Source organism: Alnus glutinosa, chromosome 11 (genome assembly GCF_958979055.1).
Source record: "Alnus glutinosa chromosome 11, dhAlnGlut1.1, whole genome shotgun sequence".
In the NCBI taxonomy this organism is placed as follows: domain Eukaryota; kingdom Viridiplantae; phylum Streptophyta; class Magnoliopsida; order Fagales; family Betulaceae; genus Alnus; species Alnus glutinosa.
In genome coordinates this window covers 17,748,283-17,754,557 of record NC_084896.1, presented here as the reverse complement: position 1 = coordinate 17,754,557, position 6,275 = coordinate 17,748,283, and the positions used below count along the sequence as shown (strand labels likewise).

The window sequence follows — 6,275 nt, the reverse complement described above, 5'->3', positions numbered from 1 at the left end:
GAACATACGTAAAGTGAATTAAATATTTATTGAGAAAATTTTAATTAGGTCAGAGAGAAGTAGTTAAATACTCTTGGCTACCTTGATCAATTGCAAGACTTAAAAGATAAAAATTACCAAGTTATTGTCTAAACAGCAATGCTAATATAGAGTAGAGTATTAGTTTAATCAAATCACACAAATGTAGAGTAGAATATTTGCTAGGAGATTAGTACAAGGATTATTGGAAAAGGCAAAGGAATATTCAAACACAATGCTGCCAATGCCAAGTTTTGCGAGAATTGGAGTACTCCTTTGAGTGTTCTGGATTCGAATGGCTGAAGGGCTATTGTATACTTGTATTGAGTTGCTGTGCGTTTGGTTTTTTTGCTGTTGCTGCTGTGTTGCAGTGCCGCTTCAAAACGGCTGGATTGTTGGTATTGATGTTGTGTTGCTGATACCATGTGGCTTGTTTGTTGTTGTTTTGGTTTTGGTTTCCCTATGACTTTTGTTTTTGGATTCTTTAATTAGTTTTATTCTTTGTATAATTGTTGTAAAGTTGCTGAGAAACATGTGGTCCAGTCGACTTTTACTATTTCTTGAGAGAACTCTAATCCAAATTTGGTTTAAACATTTCCGGCTAGGAGAACATGGGCAATCAACTTGTCCACATTTTGATAAGAAGAACCACTAGGCTTGACAGCTTCTTTTGCCATTCTCTTCCACTAAATTACCTTCCTCTTCATTTCTTTACCCTTATCACCCTCCATTAACTCCCTCCCAAGCTACTCAACATCATCTCTCTTAACATCATTATTGTAATATCCCAAATTTTTTTTTATTAGACTTAATAATAATAATAAATTATTAAGTAAGTTTAGTTAACTTATTCAAAAAAAGAAAAAGAAAAAGAAGCAACTTGTACGGCAAGTTGGTTTCTTCTTTTATAATTTTCTTCTTCTCTCTCTTTTCTTGGTCTTCTTCCTGCTTCTTTTTTTTGTTCTTCTCCTTCGTTCTTCTTATTTCTTTCTTCTCGCACGAACACAGTGAGACAGAGGGAGTGAGAGCCAGAGATTGAGGGAGAGACTTGAGGGATAGAGAGAGAGATCGGAGAGAGAGAGCAGAGAGACCGAGAGATCGGGATGGAGGGAGCCGAACCCAGGAGCTCGGACTGGTGGACCCGTGAACCCAGGGAGCTCCGATCCTCCATGATCGGCGGCGCGTCTGGGACTGAAATCTGGCGATGGAGGAGCTCCGATCGTGAAGCCATGATGTCCGTGCGACCCGTAACCCGCCAAATCCGGGAGTGCAACCCGCAACCCGATCCTTCGGTGGTGGACTCTTGGCGAGCCAGAAGCCGATTTCCGGCTGGTCAAGGTGTTTTCTGGCCTAACCCCGAAGACCTAAAGCCCCGTGACCCAGAACCCGACCCTGTGACACGAAGACCTGAGAGGAAGACCCGGTTCTTCCTGTGCGTTTTCCGGTGGAATCAGTGGCGTTTTTCCGATGGATTTGCTATGAAAACCTTTGGGGTAATTTCTTATAACTTATGATGATTTATTTTGGGAATTAATTTGCTTATTATGGAATTAGGGTTTGATTAATTTGGGGCTTTTCAAACGATTGTGTTTAAATAGGTTGATTGAGTGTTTGTGGTATTCGGTTTTCTGTTCTTGGCTGATTCAGTGGTTGTATGAGTGCTTTGGTAGATTTGAGTTCTTGTGTGTCTTAACCGATTAAGTAGTGTTTGGATTTATGATGCTTTTGGCCAAATGGTTTTGAGGCTAAAATTGTCTTTGTTGTGACTGTGATGGACTGATTGGAGGTGTTCGGCCATGCTTTAATTTTGGGTAGACTCTCCTGATTTGGCAATGTATGTAGTTGTTAGACTTGTAATATTTCATGTTGAACTTTAGTTGCTGGAATTATTTTGAGATGTTTTATTTGGAGTAGCTGAGTGGGTGTGTTTAATTGTGGAGGATTTTCTGTGTTGAGGTGCTGGCCGGTTAGTGTTGGTATATTCACTGTGGAGGGCCGTGATTATGGGTTGATGTTTGGGTGGATTTTTGATGAGTTCGGTTTAATATTAGTTGGTTTGAGTTATGGAGTTTTGGACTATGGATTTGATGATTTAAGAAAGTTCATTTTTTGAAAATTTCTGTGAATAGGCCAAATGATTTCTTGCTTCTTTTATGTTGGAATTACTAACTATTGAGGATTTAGTTCACTAAGGTAGTGATGTTAGTTAGATTACTCTGATTTTCAAGAAAAGTCATAAACTATGATTTCAGATATCTGTGGTAAATTTGGGTAGAGATTTTGTATTAATAGAAAGTATCTGAATAATTATGATTACACATTACGTAGGATGTTATATAGGATATTTCGAATTTTAGAATATTCTTCTAAGCTTCTTCTTTCAATTTATTAGGTAAAGGCTCAATCCCGATGCTAATGGATAATCCAGGTAAGGGGATACAACACCGAAAAACCCCCAACAAGATTTTATTACAAATCTTTTGAGAAAGTGTTGGGGAATTTTACAAACCGTTTGCTTATGTGATTTTTAATGCCAAGCTTTATTACTCATATGTTATTGTTCAAGAATTTTGTGCATAAATCACAGATATGATTAAGAGCATATTTTAAAGTTATGATTTATGCATAATTACAGTTATAATTAAGAGCATTTCAAAGTTATGGATTATGCATACTTATAGTCATGAAAAAGAGCATTTGAAAGTTAAGATTATAGAGCATTCCGAAGTATATGATTTTATTCAAGAATACAGTGTTGAAAGAAAAGAGAATATAAAGTTTAAAAATCTGTACATGACTACAGTTATTAAAGCGGCTCTTACAGTTTTAAAATAAAGTGTACAGTTATAGCAGAGCCTACAGTATTACAGAAAACGTTCATGTGCAGTAATTGTTTAACCCTGAGGCACTACTACAGTTAAGATCGGTACCATATAGGGTAGCATGACAAGCATACCAAAATACGGTGTGTGCTACCGGCCGGGGTTGGCCTTCACCTAGGGAAGATCCCCAACCCGGCAACTCTTCTTTGTGACGACAGGCTGAGTCTATACGTCTTTTGGACAAAGCCAACGTGCGCCGCTCACGGGAACTGGCGGTGTAGAGTCTATAAAGGGATAAACCACAGAGAAAGGATTAAAGAGAAAACAGATAAAAAGAATTTATTGGATCATTAATAATTTCATATGTCATTATTCATATTCCTCATTCACCTGTTCATAAATTCTGTTAATTGTTCATATGATTATGCCTCCTGCCTTAAAACAATACATTTCATATCACGAATCATGCTTTAACACATGCTTTCTTATAAAACTCGCAAAGAGCAATAGATCATTGCGAACCGACCAAATCTTTATTTTGTATAGTATGTTTCTCTTGGAGAATTCAAGGTTTTGTAAAGAATTATTAATAGAAAGGTATAATAAAGTAGGAGATTTAAATTTATATGTTGCAAATGCACGCTTCCATTTAAAATGTTTGTTTTTAGCACTCAAGTTCGCGTTTCTCTTATATCCCAAAACGGGGGCGTGACAATTATCTATCTCCATCCCAATGCCCCATTCAATGCAAGCATACTGGCAATTTGTCTGTTGCTCGGCAAAGAAGGGCCAGGAGATCAGCGGCACTCCACCACACACAATTTCAAGCGTTGAATTCCATCCGCTATGCGTTAAAAACCCTCCAATCGAGGGGTGCTTAAGGATTTCTTCTTGAGGACACCAACTTGTTAACATTCCTCTGTTTCCAATTTTGGTAATAAACTCAGGAGGAAGAACATCTAAATCGCCTACCACAAGATCATGCCTTATAATCCACAAGAAGGGCTTCTCACTATTGGCAAGTCCCTAAGCAAAGTCAATGAGTTGTTGGGGTGTCATGATAGTGATGCTCCCAAAATTTATGTACACTACGGAGTTGGGTTCTTTTAAATTTAGCCACTCCACCAACCCTGACGGTTCTTTCCATAGATTGGAGCCTATTGATTTCAGTCGTTTATCTTTGATCTGATCGGCAAGCAATAGAAGTGGACCGACGGTGTATATGCGAGGAAGCAAGGTCGAGAGAACATCCAAAACGATTTGTTCAAATAGGTCAAACGTGTTCAAAATGATAGCTAAAGCTCTTGAAGATCTATTCGTTTCACGGATGATGAAGTTGTTCATCATGTCGTTCTCATCCGTTGTTCTAACGAAACTTGGAAGATCCTTCAGATGGATGTGTTTCATACTGAGAATCCAATCGATTGTGGTTTCTAAATAACCGTTTGTTAGGTAGCTTGCATCTGTGAATCATATCCAGGTTTGTCACAACGTTTGTGAATGGCTTACTACAAAATTAAACATTGTCATATAATTTTGATTAATTACATATGCGGATAGAATATAGTTACCTTTGAGTGGTGTTAAACCTCGTCAACAAGATGACGATAATGCAAATAGCCCAAGAAGCCGCATGAGCTTGGTGTCCAAAAAAGAATATTTGGAATTCCAAATTCTTCAGCAGCTTTAAGAGTGAAGGACATGCAGCCATCAGATCGAGATGATACACGTCACAAGCGGTGCGTTGGAAGAGCAATTAGTGTCGTTGAGTTTGGAGTGAAGGTTGTGAAGTGGGGCGAGGCAATTCTTTTAGGTGGAATCGCAGAGAGCGGGGATGTCTTGGCTGACATCAGCATCCGAAGGTGGGAGGTTGTTTGGAATGGTTTCAAAGCGGAAGTCCGGCAAGCCATTAAGAAAGTTGGGGCCTCTACACTTGAGTAAGCGTGTGTGGTTGTAATGGGTGTTGACAAAAGTTACGTGAAAGCCTTTATGGTGGAGAAGTTTCGCTAGCTTCAGCATCGGGTTTATGTGAACTTGAGCTGGATATGTGATGAGTGCCAAAAAGTGTATATTTGGACCCCTTAATTTACATTAGTTAAACCTTTAGCTTTGTTACTTTCTGATGTTTTGGTTAGTTTTAGTGTTTTTGCGTTTTGCAGGGCAATAAGAGAAAAATGACAATTTTCAAAGCAAAAATACATAGAAAAGCTGGATTTTCGGAAGTGCTGAAAAAGTAGATCGATCGAATATTAAGTAGATTGATCGATTTTAAAATCGATCAATCGAATTTATGCCGAGCTGGAATTTCAGAAACCCTAGCTAACTCTATAAATACCATTCTTTTCTCTTTTGTTCGGAGAGGAGGCTGCTTAGGAGTGCCCTAGGGGCCGATTTCACTGTACCTTAGGGTTTTTGGGTCGATTTTGACCTAGAACTTCAATCTTTTGTAAGTTTATTCGTTTTTAATGCATTCTTGTAGTTTATTTATGCTTTCTTTGTTCATGTCTAGCTAATACTTTCATCTAGGGTTGATGATGAAACCTCACCAGTGAATAGAAACTGAGTTTCATGCTTGTTTACGCTATTTGAGTTTACGGGCTTGATTTCTCATTGTTCTATTTCGGTTTTTGAGATTATTTTTGGATATCTCTTGTGATTTCCAGATACAAGTGATGATTTGATATAGTTTCATTAAATTGATGGCTTGAGTTTTCATGTATGTTGGATATTCATTGTGTTTCATTCTATGGATACATTTGATGATTTAGTTGAAACTAGATATCTTTTGTGATTTGTGGAAGAATGGATTCATTGAATGATTTAAACAATTTTTGAAGCAAAAGTAGAACAAACATAAGATTTGTATGATGAGAACTTCAAATGGTGTAGATGAGCATGAGATTAGGTTGCTATGATTTGGTGGGTGTGGATTCCAAAACCCTAGACCCCTTTATTTTCATTAATTTTGTTTATGTTTTATTTTATCAAATACCCATAAATTTGGAACTAGGTTAAAATAGGATTAGTTTGAATAGAGATTAATTTTCGCAACTCAATTCCCTGTGGGATCGACCTCGCACTTGCATAACACTATATTGCAAAATGATTCGTGCACTTGCGAGTACTTTAAAATTTGCACAACAATATGGAACGCAAACAACATGAGCTCTAATACCTATCGAAATGGAACTCATTTCTCTCTCTCACACACACTTACAAACAGAGGCGCAAAATAGGACTTTTTAAGAGAGAAAGCATCTATAAGATCGGGAAATTAGTTTTGTCCTCTATTTTAACCTTTAATCTTACAAAATCTTTTGGCTCATAAACCTATTGTTTTATATTCCACACCTATTTTGATAAATTAAAGTATTTTAACCTTTCATATCTATAAGAGGGAAATTAGGTTAGTCCACTATTCTAACCTTTAACATT

At 37.4% G+C, this 6,275-nt stretch overlaps 1 pseudogene; it reads right to left on the bottom strand.

The window, feature by feature from the left end:
* Positions 1 to 605: 605 nt before the first annotated feature.
* LOC133882315 (7-deoxyloganetin glucosyltransferase-like) lies at positions 606 to 6,034 on the bottom strand (annotated as a pseudogene).
* Between the last annotated feature and the right edge of the window lie 241 nt (positions 6,035 to 6,275).